At 35.1% G+C, this 19,777-nt stretch overlaps 1 protein-coding gene and 1 non-coding gene across 8 annotated transcripts in view; both read left to right on the top strand.

The window, feature by feature from the left end:
* Window positions 1–19,777, top strand: part of RABGAP1L (RAB GTPase activating protein 1 like) — a 729,489-nt gene that overhangs the window by 224,508 nt on the left and 485,204 nt on the right. The gene's annotated exons all lie outside the window — the stretch shown is intronic.
* LOC112649020 (U6 spliceosomal RNA) lies at window positions 16,281–16,387 on the top strand. The gene has a single exon (XR_003129442.1). It is a non-coding gene; the product is annotated as a U6 spliceosomal RNA (small nuclear RNA).

The raw sequence follows: 19,777 nt of genomic DNA, 5'->3' as shown, positions 1-19,777 counted from the left end.
TTATTATAAAAATTAAGTTTCATAGTTTATTTTAGAATGGCAAATGTTTAAAAATTGCTACTCGAGATTGACTAACAATGTAGAATTTAAGAAAATATCATAAATATTTTCACATTCAGTTTATACATTGATGATTACATGATGTTTCAATTCCTATTGTTAAAAAATTGTGTAGTTTATCAAAAACAACATTTTCATACAAACAGTATAGAAATGTGTGGCTCTGATAATGTTCCTTTATTCAAGCTCTCAAGTTATAACATTTCTGTGAGAGTATACAATAGTATATTTAGTTTCCTTGTCTTCCTTCTAATAAAAGATAATAAAACATGAATGTCAGTATCTTAAAAAATAGTTTTGTCCGTTTTCTATGTTTAAGGGTAGAAATTAGATAGCAAGTGCCTGTAGCCAAGAGTGTGTGTATGTACTTTGGTGGTGAATACATATAAGTTTACAAGCTGCTTGGTAGAAAGAACATGAACACCCAGTAAGAAGTGCTTCTAGTATTTGGTAGTTGTTGGTCATGGGTCAGCAGTTGGTAGTGTCTTCTTTTGGTCTAGTTAATTTTTCATGTCTTATCAAGGAAATGGCAATATTCCATATCAGTTAACAAAATGGTTCATCTTGAACAAATAGTTACTTTATAAAAACCCTACCAAAGACCTATGATTATGTAGGGAAGGAATGTGAAGTATTTACAGAAAACTTACCTAAGATTTGGCTTTTATGAAAAAGTAGTCTGTTGGGGCGCCTCACTGGCTTGGTTGGTGGAGCATGCAACCCTTGATCTTGGGGTTGTGACTTTGAGCCCCATGTTGGGTATACGGGTTGCTTAAAAATAAAATCTTTAAGAAGAAAGTGAAAGAAAAGAAAGAAAGAAAAAGTAGTCTGTTTATCATTTATTCTTTAGTAGTGGTGTAATAGTCCAGAATTAGAAGCAACAAATCACATTCTGAAGCATTCTTTTCAGGTATGGTGGCTTATAGCCAGCAGACTGAATCTAGCTATAACATGCTTTGTGTAACCATCAGTACATCAAAGAATAGTATATGTATGTGATTCAAGCTTGTACTTTCTGTTTGACCATAGACTTACTATTCATTATTTATTTTCTGTTCTTCACATATTATAATCCTTGAATGGCCCTCAAATGTATTTGATTTTGTGACTCCATTATACTACCACATCAAACATTGCCTCAGATGAGGAGGCTATCCTAGTGTGGTTTTATTGGATAGTATCTGTTTCAGCACTTAGCATTATACTGTCTAACACTATCCATGTCGTTGAAAATGCAAGATTTCATTCTTTTTTATGGCTAAATATATATCCCCCCCATATCTTCTTTCTTTATCTGTTGATGGACACTTCGCCTGCTTCTGTTGTTCAGCTATTGTAAATGATGCTGCAGTAAACATGGGGGTACATGTAACCCTTTGAATTAGTGTTTTTGTATTTTTTGAGTAAATACCCAGTAGTGTGACTCCTGGATCATAGAGGAGTTCTATTTTTAACTTTCTGAGGAACCTCCATACTGTTTTACACAGTGGCCACACCAGTATGCATTCCCACCAACAGTGCAAGAGAGTTTCTTTTTCTCCACATCCTCAACAACATCTTTTGTTTCTTGTGTTGATGATTTTAGCTTTTTGACAGGTGTGAGGTGCTACCTCATTGTAGTTTTGCTTTGCATTTCCCTGATGATAAGTGATGTTGATCATCTTTTCATGTGTCTACTGGCTGTCTGTATGTATTTCTTTGGAGAAATGTCTATTCATGTCTTCTCATTTTTAATTGAATTATTTATTTTTTGGGTGTTGACTTATATCATTTCTTTATACATTTTGGATAGTAACCCTTTATTGGATATGTCATTTGCAAATCTCTTCTCTCATTCTGTAGATTGCCTTTCAGTTTCGGTGATTGTTCCTTCACCTTGCAGAAGCTTTTTATTTTGATATAGTCCCAATATGGTATTTTTGTTTTTATTTTCCTTGCCTCAGGAGACATATCTAGAAAAATGTTGCTATGTTCAATGTCAGAGAAATTACTGCCTGTGTTCTCTTCAAAGATTTTTATGGTTTCAGGTGTCACATTTAGGTCTTTAGTCCATTTAGAGTTTACTTTTGTATATTGTGCTTATTTTGTGAAAGAAAGTGGTTCAGTTTCATTCTTTTTCATGTTGCTGTCCAATATTCCCTATACCATTTGTTGAAGAGACCATCTTTTTTCCCATTGTGTATTTATTCCTCCTTATTGACCATATACTTGTGCATTTACTTCTGGGTTTTCTTTCTTTTTCATTAAATTTTTTTAAAGATTTTATTTATTTATTCATGAGAGACATCAGAGAGAAGTCAGAGACATAAGCAGAGGGAGAAGCAGGCTCCTCGCAGGGAGCCCGATGCGGACTCAATCCCAGAACTCTGGGATCATGCTCTGAGCCAAAGGCAGATGCTAAACTGCTAAACCACTGAGGCATCCCACCTCTGGGTTTTCTTTTCTGTCCCACTGATCTGTGTCTATTTTTATGTCATACCATACTGTTTTAATTACTACTCCTTTGTAATATTACTTGAAATCTGGAACTGTGATACCTCCAGTTTTGTTTTCTTTTTCAAGATTCCTTTGGCAATTCGAGATGTACTGTGTTTCCATACAAATTTTAGGATTGTTTGTTTCAGTTCTGTGAAAAATGCTATTGGTATTTTGATAAGGATTGCATTAAATGTGTAGCTGACTTTGGGTAGAGTAGACGTTTTAACAATATTTGTTCTTCTAACCTGGAAATATGGAATGTCTTTTTTTTGCCTCATCTTGAATTTCTTTCATTGGTGTTTTATAATTTTCAGAATTCAGGTTTCTCACCTGCCATAGTTATATATATATTTTTTTTCTTCCCCTAAACTATAAGCCTTATGTTGTGTTAAGGCGTGTGTAAAGTTAAGTATGAAGCAGCATCTTTTTCCCAGGAGTCTTATCTAGTTGGAGACAGCTGTAAGCATTGGGTTAATTTGAGCATCAGGTCTTGGTATACTAGCTTCCATTGTTTTTTTCCAAAGAGTAGAGTAGGAATCACTAGGAATTACTGGCATAGTTTTGCAATGGCAGTGGGGTGTGTAGATTGAATCACCCTGAATCTTGTAGCTCAAGGCTAGAGAGTAATATTGAATAGAGAAGAGGTTGGGAGTACAGTGTGGAATAATCATACTCTCTGCTCTTGTTTTTATAATGTAATTTACAGAAAATAAAGCTTTATAAATCTTTTTGACTGGTAGGAAATGTAATGGGACCAAAAATTCTAAAAGGATGAAAAGCTTTAGACTAGATTCAACAGAAGATGAACCAGGACAAAGGTTGCAGGCTAACTGATAACCATAATCTGATGCCAAAGACAAGCAGGACCAGTTAATAAAGGTGTTAGATCTAAATTATGGAGAGTTATGTTGACTCCATTGCTAGCATCAAAAGGAGTTTTCAGATACAACTTGTCTTTGTAAAAGTGGTAGCTCCTCCTTTGGAGGAAATGTTGGCTCTCACTGTGGAGGGAGACCTTGGGTTCAGATTTCAAGTTCTGCTGCCTACTAGGTTTGTAACCTTGGACAAGTTCCTCAACTATCTTCACTCTCAATTCCCTCATTTGTATAATGGTCTTAATCTGTATCTTATGGAATTGTTGGGAGGATTCAGTTAGATAATTCACATAAAGCACTCAGAGCATACCTAATACATACATGGTAAACATTAGGGAATGAGGAAAATTATAAAGCAGTGTATGCTTAAATGAGTGGCACAGAAAAGTACTATGGGAAAAATGGAGATTACTATGGGTTCTTGAGGTCTATGCAGGTTTCAGGACATCCAACTGAGAAAAGAAGAGAAAAAAGGAAAACAACATGTGTAATACTCTGTTATCTATTTGTGTAACTAATTCATTCTTTAATGATCAAACATTAAGATGTCTTTTATGTGTGACACTATGTTAGGTACTTAGAGGTGTAAAGAGAGTAACACTTATACCTAGCCTTGTAGGAGTTAACAGTCCAATGGGGGGAGGCAGTCAAGAAAGTAGAGATACGATGATAACATGATAAGTGCCGTAATAAATTATGAGCGAAGAATTAAGGGAGCAGAGTGGAGCAGCCAACTTTGTCTAGGAGCAACAAATAGGAGGATATATTTAGGCTAAGGCAGTGCCAAGCATAAAGACACAGAGTTGTCAAAGGTCCTGCCATGGTTAGGTTGTGGGAAGTGCAGTGTGACTCAAGGGAGATCTAGACTATAAATTCTCAGCGAGGATTGTGTCTGGATATTGCTTACTGCTGTAATCTTAGCATTCAACACTAGTACTTCTCTCTAGCTAATGGTAGAAAACACTTGCTGAGGGAATTACTGGAGTGCATGGGTATTATGGAGTTATGGGCATTATGTCTAGTGCTGTCTTATGTTCTTCCCATGTCAGCCTGACCACTTCAGTGTTGTAATTCTCATTTTTACCATTGAGGAAAAAGAGATATAATCACTAAATAGCAGAATCAATTTTTGATACCATAAAGTAGAAAACTCTTTAAAAGAGAAATGAAAGGGATAGGGTATTCCTACATTTTGTCTTTTAAAGATCCTTTGGAAGGAAAAACTTCTGTATTTTTCTCATTGTTAATAAAGATAATAAAGGCTAAAGAAATAAAGATAATAAGACAGTAAAAGGCTAAAGAAATAAAAGCAGTACTATCCCTTTTCTTTGCTTTATACTGTTCATTGTATGGAAATGAAATTTATAATTTGGTTTATTTATTACTCAGTTTATATCGGGAAACATGTATAAACCCTACGAGTGGTAGAAAACATCTAAGCAGTACTTTATAGAATCAGTGCTAGAACAGTTCTAAAACATCTAACTTCTAAGATGTTACACAGTCTATCCTTTTTTTAAAAAAATATTTACTTATTTGAGAGAGAGAGAACACTAGTGGGGTGAGAGAGATGAAGGAGAGGGAGACAGAGAAGCAGACTCCCTGCTGAACTTGTAGCCCAATGCAGACGATCCCAGAACCCTGAGGTTATGATCTGAGCCGAACAAAGTCAGTTGCTCAACTGACTGAGCCACCCAGGCACCACTACACAGACTGACCTAAGGTGGCCTGAGGTTTCAGCCATTGTCTGCTGCTGCATGACTTCTACTAAAGGCTGAGGGCATCAGCACTGTTTTGGGATCAGTGGCAGACTTGTACCACATATTCCTGAAATCTTAAGTTCTTTATTGCTTGCAGTTGTTATTTCTTGTTATTCCTATGAAATTAGCATTCTTCATAATTTTGAGGTGATCTGAAAAGACAGTAGAGGATTGTGACCCTATTTCCCCTATGGGATCTCAGACAGAATTTAAAGCACCTGAACTGAGGATTCAATCTTAATATCTAGCTCGAGGAGCCATTCAGTAATGATTACACTTTCACATATTAGCAACCATTTGACATGGGGGAAGTTTGGTGTGTTTGGGGGCAACTTGAATTTTATGTTGTTTTACAGAACTGTATGTGTAATTTCTTAATTAATTAATTAATTAATTAATTAATTAGTTTGTTTTAGATGATCTGGGGGAGGGGCAGAGAGGGAAAGAGAGGAAGAGAGAATCTTAAGCATACTTCGTGCTGAGCGTGGAGCCCAATGCAGGGCTCTGTCTCACAACCCTGAGATCATGACCTGAGCTGAAACCAAGAGTCAGATGCCTAACCAGGCACCCCTGTATATGTAATTTCAGTAATTACATGACATGTCTGGTATAATTTATCCATAAAATCTGCTGATTATTATGGTAAATATTGGATCATGGTTCTGTGCTCTTTTGTAGAAGTGATCTAATTTATAACATTCATATTTTGCACTGTTAAAATAAAAACAAGTTTTTTAATTGATAAGCTTTCAGAAATAACATCATCACAAGCCATTTCTCCCCACCACTTGAATTCTTGGTTTTTCCAAATGTATCTTTTCTTATATCAATAAACCTATACGCTGTATATACTAGATTGATCTAGATTTGAGTCTCACCCCTTCCACATATTAATATATGATCTTGAAAAGTTATTCCAACTTTCTAAGCCTCAGTTTCATCATTTATAAAGCAAGGATAATGGGAATACCTACTGGAATTGTTATAGGAATTAAATATGATGATAATGTGCTTGGCATATAGTAAGTATTCAAGATAAGCACTATTTTTACCAATATGATATTACATCATGAACATGATAGCAGGAGTAAGGATATTGGTGTCAGTTTATATTTCTACTTTATCTTTTTAATTATTTTTAAAAAAGATTTTATTTATTTATTAATGAGACACAGAGAGAGAAGCAGAAACACAGGCAGAGAGAAAAGCAGTCTCCATGCAGGGAGCCCGACATGGGACTCCATCCCAGAACTCCAGGATCATGCTCTGAGCTGAAGGCAGATGCCTAACTGCTGAGCCACCCAGGTGTCCCTATATTTATACTTTTTTTTAAAAAAAGTTTTTATTTATTTATTCATGAGAGACATACACATAGAGGCAGAAACATAGGCAGAGGGAGAAGCAGGCTCCCTGTGGGGAGCCCGATGTGGAACTCGATCCCAGAACCCCGGAATCACAACCTGAGCCAAAGGCAGACGCTCAACTGCTGAGCCATTCAGACGTCCCATATTTCTTTGTTAATACGTGTGTTAGAGTACTTCCAGTCACATAATTTTCACAAGAGCACGTGATGTGAATAACAGCTGACAAAACTGAGAAGGAACCTTTTTAGAAATATGAAGTGCAGACTTGTCTTTCATGTTTTTTTTTTTCTGGTTGGTGAATGTCATGGAATATTTGAATCCTAAAACTTGACTTTCTAGGGATTATGATTTATTATTTAGTGATTATGCATATTCAAGTATACCATAAAGTCAAATGATGTTCTCTAAAAACCATTCCTAATGACCGTCTGTTATAATCAAGACTGCAAGGCAAGTATTAGTCTCATTCACCTATTAATTCATTTATTCATCCAGTAACTCTTTATTGGGCAGCTTTTACGGGCCAGGCTTTCTGTGGTTTCTAGGGCTATGTAGATGAAATGCATTCATACCCTTGATGAGTGTAGCCTAGGTTAAGATAGGTCTGTGCACAGATAGATTGAGTATATTATGATACAGATTATAATAGGTATCTTAATCAGGTATATGGAATACAAAAGAGATGGTCACAGCTCAGGTAGGCGAGGGAAAAGTTCACAAGGAAGAAGATGTCTGAAGATAGCCTGAGCAGGATAGAAGAGAGGGCAGTATAGAGTTGGCTAATGTAGTGATTGAGCTGCCAGTTAGTGACTTACCTTAGATTGTGCAAGGAGACTTCACAAGTGAAATCAGTGTGCTGCTGCTTTTCATCACTCCCCACCCCATTGGCTGACTGCATCCACTATTCATGGGTCAATGCTTGTCCCCTTGTTAAATTGGAAGAATGTAATACAAGTTTATTCTTGTTAGAATAAATATGTGAAGTGAAAACTTAAGAAAATATGTCATATCAAAATTATATATCACAAGAATATTTAATTGGTTACCTAGGGTTGATGTAATAGAATTTTAACAAGTAACATTATAGATAGTTGAGTTCTTATTCTGTGCTGGTACTGTGCTAAGATGGTAATGCATATTAATTTTTGGAGTCCATGCAATGAAAAAATGCTCTGTATCAGATAGATATAAAACAGCGTAAGCTTGAAAAGTAGAAGTTCAATTTTATAAACTACAGACAGCGTGTGCTCAAACTTCTATCAGAGAGCCAAAAGGGCAGTAGTTGCAAATATTACTTTGGTAGTTGCAGTCAAAATCTCTTTTGGAATATAAATAAAAAACAGCCATGAGACTGGCCTGTTTTAAGATTCTGCAAATTCTCTGCTTTCTTGAGCATTATATGGGCACATAAGGTTTCACTCTCTTTATTCTTGTCAGGTTATTGGTACTGCTTGGAATAAAGCCTGTCTTCTCTTTATTCACTAGTGTATTATTGTAACTGATTATTTTTAATAAAACATATAGGTAAAGAAAATGTTTTATTGTATTTTGGTGGAATGTACTATAATTACTGGACATTCTCAAGAGGAAATGTTTAAATTGGTATTTTTATTATGATTGAACAACATTTAAAGAATATTTAATTAAGAAGTCAAGTTATGGTATCAGTTACAGATTTCTTTCATTTGATAAGGTCTCACAACTAAATTAAACTCTGTACATAATTTAGCCAGGTAGTTGTTTGCTTTTTCTTTACTTGGTTTATTTTTGAAAAATTCAGTGCTGTAGGTTAGTCAGATAACACTTAACATTAGATTTCATCAAGAGGCAGGGCACTGCTTAATTACACGGCTGCTCTGTTCTCTGTCATCACCTTGTCTAGTTGTAGGAAATGAGCTTTTTTGATAGAATGGGGTTATTCTATCATCTTCTATTCATTGGTATGTATAAAAGCCACAGACTTTTGTACCGAATGGTACATTACTGATATAGCCATGACATTAACAAAAATTTTTCTAGAAAATGTGTAATTCTTTAACATATACTAACCACCCAAAATAAGGTGGGCAAACAGAATAAAGGGTATTCACTGTATTGTAATGTCTTGAGCATGTAGTTACCAGTAGGTCTTTATGAAAGGAAATCAAGAATTATTGAAAAAGAAAAAAAAAGAATTATTGAAAAAGATTCTTGGGATGCCTGAGTGGCTCAGTGGTTGAGTGTCTGCCTGCCTTTGGCTCTGGTGGTCATCCTGGGGTCCTGGGATCTAGCCCTGTGTTGGGCTCCCCACGGGGAACCTGCTTCTCCCTCTGCCTATGTCTCTGCCTTTCTGTGTGTCTCTCATGAATAAAATCTTTAAAAAAAATAAAAAAACCTTTAAAAAAATGCTTTAAGAAAATGTACATTTTCTCTTTTCTTACCTAAAAAGGCAGTGATTTCTTAGTGCATAATTATTCCTTGCTTATTATTACTTTTTCACAGCATCACTTTTATCATTTTTTTCATCCTCTGAGGTCTTTCATTTTCTATGATATCTATATTCACTTTTGCATGTATCAAAACTACAATTAAATGTGAATCTGAGATGCACTGAGAGTCTTTCCCCCCAGCATTGACATTTTTCTGTAAAATTTTTAAAATTTTCATGTACTTCTTTTCATGTACTTAAGTGACAGTGTTCTGTTTCTAGTAACAGATACTGTTTTTCTTATCCTTTAAACATAGTAAATAGTTTCCAGGTAAATTAAGGAATAGGCAATTTTCTTTTCTTTTTTATTATTTTTTAAAGATTTTATTTATTTATTCATGAGAAACACAGAGAGGAGAGAGAGAGAGAGAGAGAGAGAGAGAGAGAGAGGCAGAGACACAGGCAGAGAGAAGCAGGCTCCACACAGGGACCTGGGACTACATCCCAGGTCTCCAGGATCACGCCCTGGGCTGAAGGCGGCACTAAACCACTGAGCCACCCGGGCTGCCCAAGAATAGGTAATTTCCTAATGTTACCTTTATTTTCATGTCATGGAGTTAGCGAAGGAGTACACTGTTTGAAGGGAAGTGTTTGGATTATTGAGCATAGATCATTTAGTGACATAAAATATGTATTTATAGCTTTAGAATTAAGGATAAGAGGAAAACAGCGATATTTCTCCTAAATCATGCAAATTTTCAAGAGTCTTAGATTATACTATGACTCCTGGATTCCAATTTCATAACTTTTTTTCCCCATAATAACCTTGTTAATCTTATCTGTACATGTTTCTACAGTATAGTTATATTGGGTAATGTGGTATGATGAGTTTTCCCCAGGGTTTTTGTATTGATTTACTTTTTCATTCAGATTTGTTTTCATCTATTTACCATTAATTGGTGTCAAGGTTAAAAAAAAAGTATGAGACAACAGATATGAGCCAGGTACCAAAAACCCACCCTCAGTCCCCCACATTACACATTTCTTGTATTTTGGTAACAACAGTTCCATTTTATAGGTTACTGTTTGATTATGTAATGAATCTTTCTCAATATCTTTAGCTTTTTCTATCTCATTACAGTTTATATTTGTTTGTCTTTCCATCATTTCTTCCATTCTCTATTATCAGCCTTCTTTTCTTAACTGTCTGTAATGTAGTTCTAAAAAGTGATTTTCATTATTTGGCATTTTATATTTGCTGGATTTCATTTTCCTGTGAATTTCTCAGATTAGGCTGCTTGTTAGTTGCATGGCTTTTAGTTGATTTTTAAACTGACAAGACAGTATACTGTCTCATCATAGAGAAACTGTCATTTTGTTTCTCCAAACAAAATGTACTTTGTAGGGACACCTGGGTGGCTCAGCGGTTAGGCGTCTGCCTTTGGCTCAGGGCGTGATCCTGGAGTTCTGGGATGGAGTCCTGCATCTGGCTCCCTGCATGGATCCTGCTTCTCCCTCTGCCTATGTTTCTGCCTCTCTATCTCTCTGTGTCTTTCATGGATAAATAAATAAAATCTTTTAAAAAAATATACTTTGTATTCACAGAGCCTTGAATATAAATATTTGTTGAATGACTACATGAATTAAAATCTATAGGTCAGTGCTCCATGATTTAAAAAAGTAGGAGGGGTTAGGTTGGTTATAGTATAATAATTGGAGAATTATATTAGAAGTTAAGAATGTTGGTTTTTGTTTTTTGGTTGTTTTGTTTTGTTTTGTTTATTAGAACACTTCAAATTATAGACCAGAGCTGACTAACTGAAGTCTCATTTTTTCATCACATTTGATGAGTAGCTCTTAGGGACCAGATGCAAGGCTAGTCATTGAAAAGTTGTATTCTTGATTTATTTAGTATTTTCATTATAAGATAAATAATTACCTCTTTTAAGCTTATAGAGTAGATATGTAATTTTAATATGCACACAAAAAGGCCCCGAATTATGACACACTGTGCATCTCCTATTGCAAACTCATATCCTGGTTTCTACTTCCTTTTCCTGTCAGTAGAAAAAAAATAAACAAATGGAAAAGCCAAAGGACCATTGAGTAAATTAAAGATTATTGTGGGCCTTGGAAAAATTCAGCTTCTTTGAGAAATTTCTTGAGCTTCTTCAAGAAGATACTAGATAAATTCCATGTTGAGGATATTATTGATACTGCAGAATATTTTCAGATTTTAAAGATTTATTCCATGAACTGGCTTTTGATTTAATTAATATATTCATTCCATAGACTTTTTCAAAATAAGTATTGTAATTAATTCAATACATTGCTATTTAAGAATAATTACACCATAACAATTTATTATGATTCTCGTTGTTTTTGTCTCTCTCTTAAATCTTTACTTTTTCTAGATTGACAATTTTACCAGTAATGCTTCTATTAAGAATAAAATAAGTCTACTTTTTTTTTATTACAAACACTTCTATTCCTAATGAATGATGAATAGAGTATATAAAAGTTGCTGAAAACTTTTTTATTGCTGGGTTGGAATATTATGGGTATGCATATTTGAGAGCTTTTCTTGTTACTACTGTCAGAATAATTCAATCACTTCTATCCTTTAAGAGCTGATCTCTGACATGTTTATGAAAGCTACATAATCTTTTAATAGATGACTAATTTTCTGAAGACAGGATTATGAAGCTTTTACCTTGATACGTGCAAAAGTGATATGAAAAGAAGTAATTCCATTTAACTCTTTAAAACTTCAGTTCTTGTTTGAAAAAGTATAATGGCAACTTTTAGTTGAAAACTTAAAAAAAAAAAAGGAAAGCTTATCTTAATATTTCTACCCATTTTGTTTATTTGGTACTTAGATACTCTGGATAGGTACTCTGGATAGGTACTTCATGCAGATTATGTAACTGAAATCTCTGTAGCTTTCCTATTTTACTTTCTAGGAACTTTAGATCTTTTAAGAGTTTCAAAGCTCATTTCTGTGCAGGGATAATTTAGGAATGTTTATAAAATTTCATTCTCATTTAGTCCTATAGAGCTGATCATGCAGTCCAAAGGAAAATTGATCTTTATTACATTTGATTTAAAATCTGGGATCCCTGGGTGGCGCAGCGGTTTGGCGCCCGCCTTTGGCCCAGGGCGCGATCCTGGAGACCCGGGATCGAATCCCACGTCGGGCTCCCTGCATGGAGCCTGCTTCTCCCTCTGCCTGTATCTCTGCCTCTCTCTCTCTCTCTCTGTGTGTGTGACTATCATAAATAAATAAAAATTAAAAAAAATAAAATCAAGATTTTCTGAGTAAGAAAACTGTAAGAGAACTAAAATGAAGAACTGAAGGAATTCCCCTAGATAATCTACATACTCCTTTTCCCTGCTGGGTTGGTGATATATCTCTTGGTATTGACCTACAGTTTTTCCAACTTATTTTTACTTTCCGATTTGAACAGAAAATAGATTGAACTTGATCCTTGGGAAAAGATGATACTTAGTACCAGAGGAGAATCACTTTTTGTCCCTGTGGCACAGTGTAGTCTTGCATTAAGTGCTCTGGGATTAATTAATCAGGAAACGGCTCTAATTAAAAGGAAACTGCTCATCAGCTGCCTCAGACTATTTTACAGAAGAAACTGTAGACTTGGCTACTTGCTATCCAGCTTCTAGCAACATTCTTTAACTGCTTATGTCCCACTTGAAAGGAGTGAGTTGAAAAATTTCTTGCCAACTTTATTTTGTAGTAGGAAGCTTTGATATTTACTTATTTTAAAGATTTTATTTATTTATACTTGAGAGACACAAGAGAGAGGCAGCGACATAAGCAGAGAGAAAAGCAGACTCCCTGGGGGGAGCCTGATGTGGCACTCATTCCAGGACCCTGGGATCACGCCCTGAGCTGAAAGCAGACACTTAACCACTGTGCCACTCAGGTATCCCTAAACTTTGATATTTAACTGACTTCTTTTTAGATGTAAATTTACATAATAGCAATAACTTTGGAGTTAAAATATTTTCGTTGATCAGCAAAGTTTTTTAACTTGTATTCTTACTATGTTTTTAAAATCATGGAACAAACGTGCTATTTAGAAATAATCTTAGTTGACGACATTTGGGTATGTATGTAGATAGATACATAAACATGTATGTCATATGAGATCAAAATCAACATAAATATCTAACAACTATTAGTGGATTTATCTAACGTTGGCATTTGTGTAAGCTTAACAGTTTATTTGGTTTAACTGAAGTCTTCTTAAAGAATTAATATATAAAAGAAAATTTCATAAGGGTATATGCATTATGTATATATTCTGTCTTGTTTTCCAGGCTTCTTTGTGTTTGTATGATGATTATTATATGCAGCATATCAGCTATCTCTTAATTTACCAAATAGTAATTGATTATGAATACTACTTTATCATTGTTCTTAATGTTGCTTTTGTTAATTTACTTCCTATCTTTTGATAGTGTTTTAATACATATACAGAAGTTTATTAGTTTCTAAAATAGGCAACTAGTTGGACAAATTAGGAAGATAAGAACTGAAAAGCTTCCCTCAGTAAGAATTGGAATTGTAACTTACTCTTTTTCGTATCCTTCCAAGTCTTCCATCCCGACCTGTTGGCGCATAGTAGATTGTGATTTTTGTATTTTGACTCTTTATTTTTATGAGCATGATTTGAATTCCGGCTCTTTGGGGATCATTTTATTCTTTGCTGTTGTTTCAAATCAGTTATAGTTCAGGATACTAAATCTTGTACAAATGATCGCTAACACAACACAATCTAATGTTTACAAACTTGATGGCTATCAAGTTGGCAAACATAAGCCTTATGAACGATGGAGTTATTGCCTTTTAAATATAGATACATTTCTATTGAATTGTCCTTTGTTTAAACGTAGGAAGAAAAAAATGTTAACCCAGAAATGCCACTAACCTATGTTATGTGATGCATCTGATGAGAGCAAGATAGTATCTTGAACAAAAACAGTATTAAAGCAGATGGCATTGTTTTTACTCAGGTTTTAGATTTCTGGGCTTCTTTTTGGTTTTTGTTGTTTCTTTTTTTTTTTTTTTTTTAAGATTTTATTTATTTATTTGCTAGATATAGAGGTTGCACACACACAATCAGGGAGAGAGGCAGAGGGAAAAGCAAACTCCCTGAAAAGCAGAGAGCCCAACTTGGGGCTCAGTCCCAGGACTATGCCTGAGCTGAAGGTAGCCGCTTAACCCACTGAGCCCCCAGGAGCCCCCAGCCTTGGCTTCTTTTTGATTAGGGTTTCCTTTGAACTTGGATATGGGGCAGCTGCTTAACCCACTTAGCCCCCAGGAGCCCCCAGTCTCGGCTTCTTTTTGATTAGGGTTTCCTTTGAACTTTGATATGGGGCAGCCCTGGTGGCGCAGCAGTTTGGCCCCGCCTGCAGCCTGGGGTGTGATCCTGAGGACCCGGGATCGAGTCCCACATTGGGCTCCCTGCATGGAGCCTGCTTCTCCCTCTGCCTGTGTCTCTGCCTCTCTCTCTCTGTGTCTATGAATAAATAAATAAAAATCTTTAAAAAAAAATGAACTTGGATATGTTGATTTGCATTAATTTGCATAACTCAGTTACTCAGATGTTTACCTTATTTAAAGTATTGTCATATGTTTATTTAGTACATTAATTTTGAGAATTGACTTAGAAACATTTATCTTTTTAACTTATCTGTGGATTAGTTTGATTATAAATAATAGTATTATAATTAATGTAGAAATCTAAACGTTTTACTCAGCCCAAGGTCAAATGGAAGACATATGTCAAAACTAGAAATAGAAACTAGAGTTACGGATAATTTACTTATAATTTTTAACTCTCTTTTTAATGTTTTCCACTGAACTTGTTTGGAGCATAAAATCATAGAGACTATTTTTTCTTTACATTGTGATAAAATTGCAGGCTTATCAAAGTTTTCATGAATGGGGGGTGGGAGTGAGTGGGTGACGGGCACTGGGGGTTATTCTGTATGTTGGTAAATTGAACACCAATAAAAAAATAGAAAAAAAAATAAAAAAAAAGAAAGAACATCAAAAAAAAAAAGTTTTCATGAATAAACAGTACTTTCAGAGATTAAACTGAGAGACAACTTGCTGGCTTTCCAGAGGTGGCCTTTATTCAGTGCTAAGGTATGATAGCACATGCATAGAATTTGTGCTTGTTGTCTGGGTTGCTCACCAGTGTTGTACCTACCCTCCTTGGTGTGCACAAGTGGCAGTGAATAAAAATTGTGCATCACCCCAAAATGATGTTGAATTGATCCATATTAGGCACTTGAATCATGTACTTTTCATAGGTAGCATAATGTTTAGGTTAAGTAAAGTAAGATATTATTTCCACTGATACTAATATTTTGGGTGGGAGGGGGGAGGTAAACATTTTTTTTTGAGGTAAACGTTTAATAACTGCTTTTATCACCAGATTAAGTCATGCAGTTACAGAGTTAGACATTTCTGAAAGACCATTGTTGTTTTTTTTTGAAGCTCATTCTTACCTAAATAATATCTAGTACTTCATTGGGACACTACTGTTCAAAATGTCCTGGCCAAGTAAGTCCCAAACAAAACACTCAACGCAAGGTTGTTTTCAGCTCACTGTTAATGAAGCTGTGTGTGGAATATGAGGCGTCTAAAAGAGAACAGTCGGGGCTGTTGGCAAAGCTCAGAGCTGCCAACTAGACTCCAAAATGGGAGACCAAGTGGTTTTTTGGGGGGCATTTTACTTGAATTATTGCTCAGTTAGAAAACACAATAGATCTTTAAAAGAGAAGAACAATTAATTAACATGATGAGGCTGTTACATCCTTTACACTGTATGTCATAATCGTGGTTAGTGAATTCTGACAGTCTAACAAAAATAGTCTCCAGCTTTTGCAAACATGAAGATCACTTAATTTTCCATCAGGCTTTTAATTTTTGCTGGACAATAATACATAATTAGTGAGCTATAAATGATATTGTTTTATGTTATAAAAATACAAGCTTTGTTCATTTATTATGTGTATAGGCATTCACTCTTTGCAATGATATTGTTAATGGAACTCATAAGTAGAATGATTTTATTACCATGTAGGAGGAAAGATTTTCTTGGTGCTAAATTCTATCCAGTTTGTACCAAAGTCAGTAGTGTCTTAAGTCATTGGCAATTCTTTAATATAGGAGTCTTCTGGTGGCATATTAATACTTTGAGAGAATGTTTACAAATTAAATAATGACTTTGTTTTTATTCTGGAGTTCAAGATGTTCTCTAAGAAAGCCTATAGCAGTGAAAGCTCCTTTGAAAACAAGAGAGTACTTGCTTCGGCAGCACATATACTAAAATTGGAACGATACAGAGAAGATTAGCATGGCCCCTGAGCAAGGATGACCTGCAGATTCCTGAAGCATTCCATATTTTTTGGAATATAAGAAACAGTGAAAGGGACTATAAGGGAATGGATGTAAACTGAGGAAAAAATTAGACAGACAAACCATGAGAGACCGTTAACTGTGGGAAACAAAGGGTTGCAGAAGGGGAGAAGATTGGGGGGATAGGGTAACTGTGTGACTGGCACTAAGGAGGGCACTTGATAGGATGAGCACTGGGTTATACTATATGTTGTCAAATTGAATTTAAATAAAATATTTTAAAAAAGGAAAACAAGAGAAATCCATGTTTATCTTGGTAATTTTAAGAGTTCTCTAAGGATTCCAGTATTGCTTCAGGGGCATCCCAAAGAGTCTTTAAGGGAGGCTTAGTCCAGTAAAAATATGGTAGCAGATCTAAATGTCAACATTATGTCACTTAGATTTTATTAGAGGGTAAACTTAGAATACAGTCTCAAGTGCCAATTCCATACCTGTCTGCAAGTCTTGATTTAATCATCAAAGCAGGGTCAATACTTGATAATTTGTTCTTGGTTTGTTTACATTCAGGTTTAATTTCACTGTTGACTTTTTTTTGGTCAGAAACATTATCTAGGACAGACCTTAGAATTTAATGTGTATTCAGAACACCTGTGAATCTTGTTAAACTGTAGTTTCTGATTCAGTAGGTCTGAGATGGGGCTTGCAATTCTCATTTCTAACAACTCATCTGTTAATGCCAATACCACTAATAGTCTATGAAGCACAATTTGAATAGTAGGGATCTAGGTCCTAAGGCTTAAGCTCTAAAATGTTTCTGAAATATTTTAATGATCATTAGCTCAGTAAATATATGTAATTATTTCTGGCTTGTTTTATTTAAGAAAGAAATAGCTAAAAAGTCACAATGTAATTTAATTTAATATTTATATAAAATAGTTTTTAAATTTTTCTACAATCATGTATTAACCTTTACTATAATAGAGAGATCATAACTGAATACTATTACTGTTACGAACAGATACAACAATGTAGTTTTTTCTTTTTTTTAAGAGAGAGAGTAGAGGGGTGTAGGGGTGGGCACAGAGTGAGAGGGAGATAGAATCTTAAGCAGGCACCATGCCTAATGCAAGGCTCAATCTCAAAATCCTGAGATCATGACCTGAACCAAAATCAAGAGTTCAGTGCTTAACTGACTGAGCCACCTACTTGCCCTAAGACATTATAGTTTAATTTTTGTGTGTGATATGAGAAAGTGGTCCAGTGTCATTCTTCTGCATGTGGCTGTCCAGTTCTCCCAATACCATTTGTTGAAGAGACTGTCTTTTCTCCATTGGATGTTCTTTCCTGATTTTTCAAAGATTAGTTGACCATAGGGTTGAGGGTCCATTTCTGGGTTCTGTATTCTGTCCCATTGGTCTATGTATCTGTTTTTGTGCCAGTACCATATTGTCTTGATGGTTACAGCTTTGTAACACAGCTTGAAGTCTGGAATTGTGATGCTTCCAGCTTTGGTTTTCTTTTTCAACACTGCTTTGGCTATTCGGGATCTTTTCTGGTTCCATACAAATTTTAGTATTGTTTGTTCCAGCTCTGTGAAAAATTCTGATGGTATTTTTGAAAGAGATTGTGACAATATAGTTTAAAAACTAAATATCCCTGGGTGGCTCAGTTGGTTAAGTGCCCACTCTTCATTTTGGTTTAGGTCATGATCTCAGGCATGTGAGATCCTGACGCATCCTTTGAGCTCCATGCTGGCCTTGGTGTCTGCTTAACATTCTTTCTCCCTTCCCTTCATCCCCCTCACCTAGTATACAGATCTATGTACATATTCTCTCTCTCTCTCAAAAAAATATATATATTTAAAGTAAAATTAGAATATAGTTTCTTACCAAAAGAATACTCTCTAAATAAATATAAAATGAGAATCATGACAGTGGATTAAACATAGTTGCCTTATAAGGTTTAAGTTCTTTCTTCTTTATGCTTTATGTAACATCTAAATGATCTTATACTTTTACTTGATGGAAAAGAAGGAAGGAAAGTCAGAGATCAAAGAAGTAGATATTTCTTCTGAACAATTTTTCTCTCCTGGGTTTTGGCTGTCTACTTTCAGCCAAAGTTGATTCAGGTTGCTTCTTTAATTCTCAAAATGTATAGAGCCTTTTAGATTTTCCATTTGAGCCTGAAGAATAAGAATTAAATTTTACTTCCATTAATCTTCATTCCCATACTATTTGACCCATCACATTTAAAACCTTAATGTATTTTACTTCCCAGGAAGACAAGTCCTATGCCCCATTCCTTCTGTCAAGTTATATAGAGAGAATTCTTTTGTGAAAGCCAACCACATTAATTTAAAATATTCTATCATGGAGAGAGAGTACCTTAACACCTGGGCTTAAGGTTGCTGAAGGGCTAGTTTTTTTATTTTTGAAAATAGGTAAGGATATAGCCAGAAATATATTGTGACAAATAGTCCTCCAAAAAACCTGTCCAGTGCCTTTGCTATGGAAATGAAATGACATATACTAAATACATCAATGGAAAGAGCGACTTTATTTGTATTACTTTTTAGAAGTCACTCCCAGGAGGAAAATGAGTTTTTTTTTTTTTTAAAAGATTTTATTTATTTATTCATGAGAGACACACACAGAGAGAGGCAGAGACACAGGCAGAGGGAGAAGCAGGCTCCATGCAGGGAGCCCGACATGGGACTTGATCCCGGGTCCCCAGGATCATGCCCTGGGCGGAAGGCAGGCACCAAACCGCTGAGCCACCCAGGGATCCCAGAAAATGAGTTTAGATATTATTCATGACATATTTGATCACTAACATAGACATAATTATATGAATCGTGAACATATTACATATTATATTATCTGGATTGTTGATTTAGAAAGCATTGGGTTAAATGTTACTAATTTGTGAGAGCTTTTTATTTTATTTATTTAATTTTATTTATTTTTTTGTGATAGTGCTTTTTAAATGGCACTCATCATTCAGGACATGTTTATTAGTATTCTAAATGCTCAAGAGGATTTATAAACTAGCTTATTTTTTATTTCTAATATGCCTTTCATCTCTCACTTTTATTCTACTTAGTTGTATCTTCAAAATCCAATGTGGATTCAAGTTTTGTTGGGCCTGAAGCAAAATTTTGGGGTAGGAAAGCTCTTTAAGGAAAAAACCTTTTTTTCCCCTGCCAAATCTTGCAAAGGTATATAATGATGTGAGCATATTTCTAGGGACTTTTCCAGGACAGAATGAAGTTTAAGCTTGACTTTATTTTCCCCCAGTATTACAAACTAAGAAAATACTTTGTATTTTTTTTCCTGCTCAAGTGTAGTCTAGTAACTGGAAAGAGCTGACAGTTTCGACATTTGGATCATTTTAAGGTTGGCTTCTGTTGATTGTCTTTTCCTTTAAATGGGTTACAGTTT

This window comes from Canis lupus, chromosome 7 (genome assembly GCF_003254725.2).
Source record: "Canis lupus dingo isolate Sandy chromosome 7, ASM325472v2, whole genome shotgun sequence".
Lineage (NCBI taxonomy): Eukaryota > Metazoa > Chordata > Mammalia > Carnivora > Canidae > Canis > Canis lupus.
This window is presented reverse-complemented; position numbering and strand designations above follow the sequence as displayed.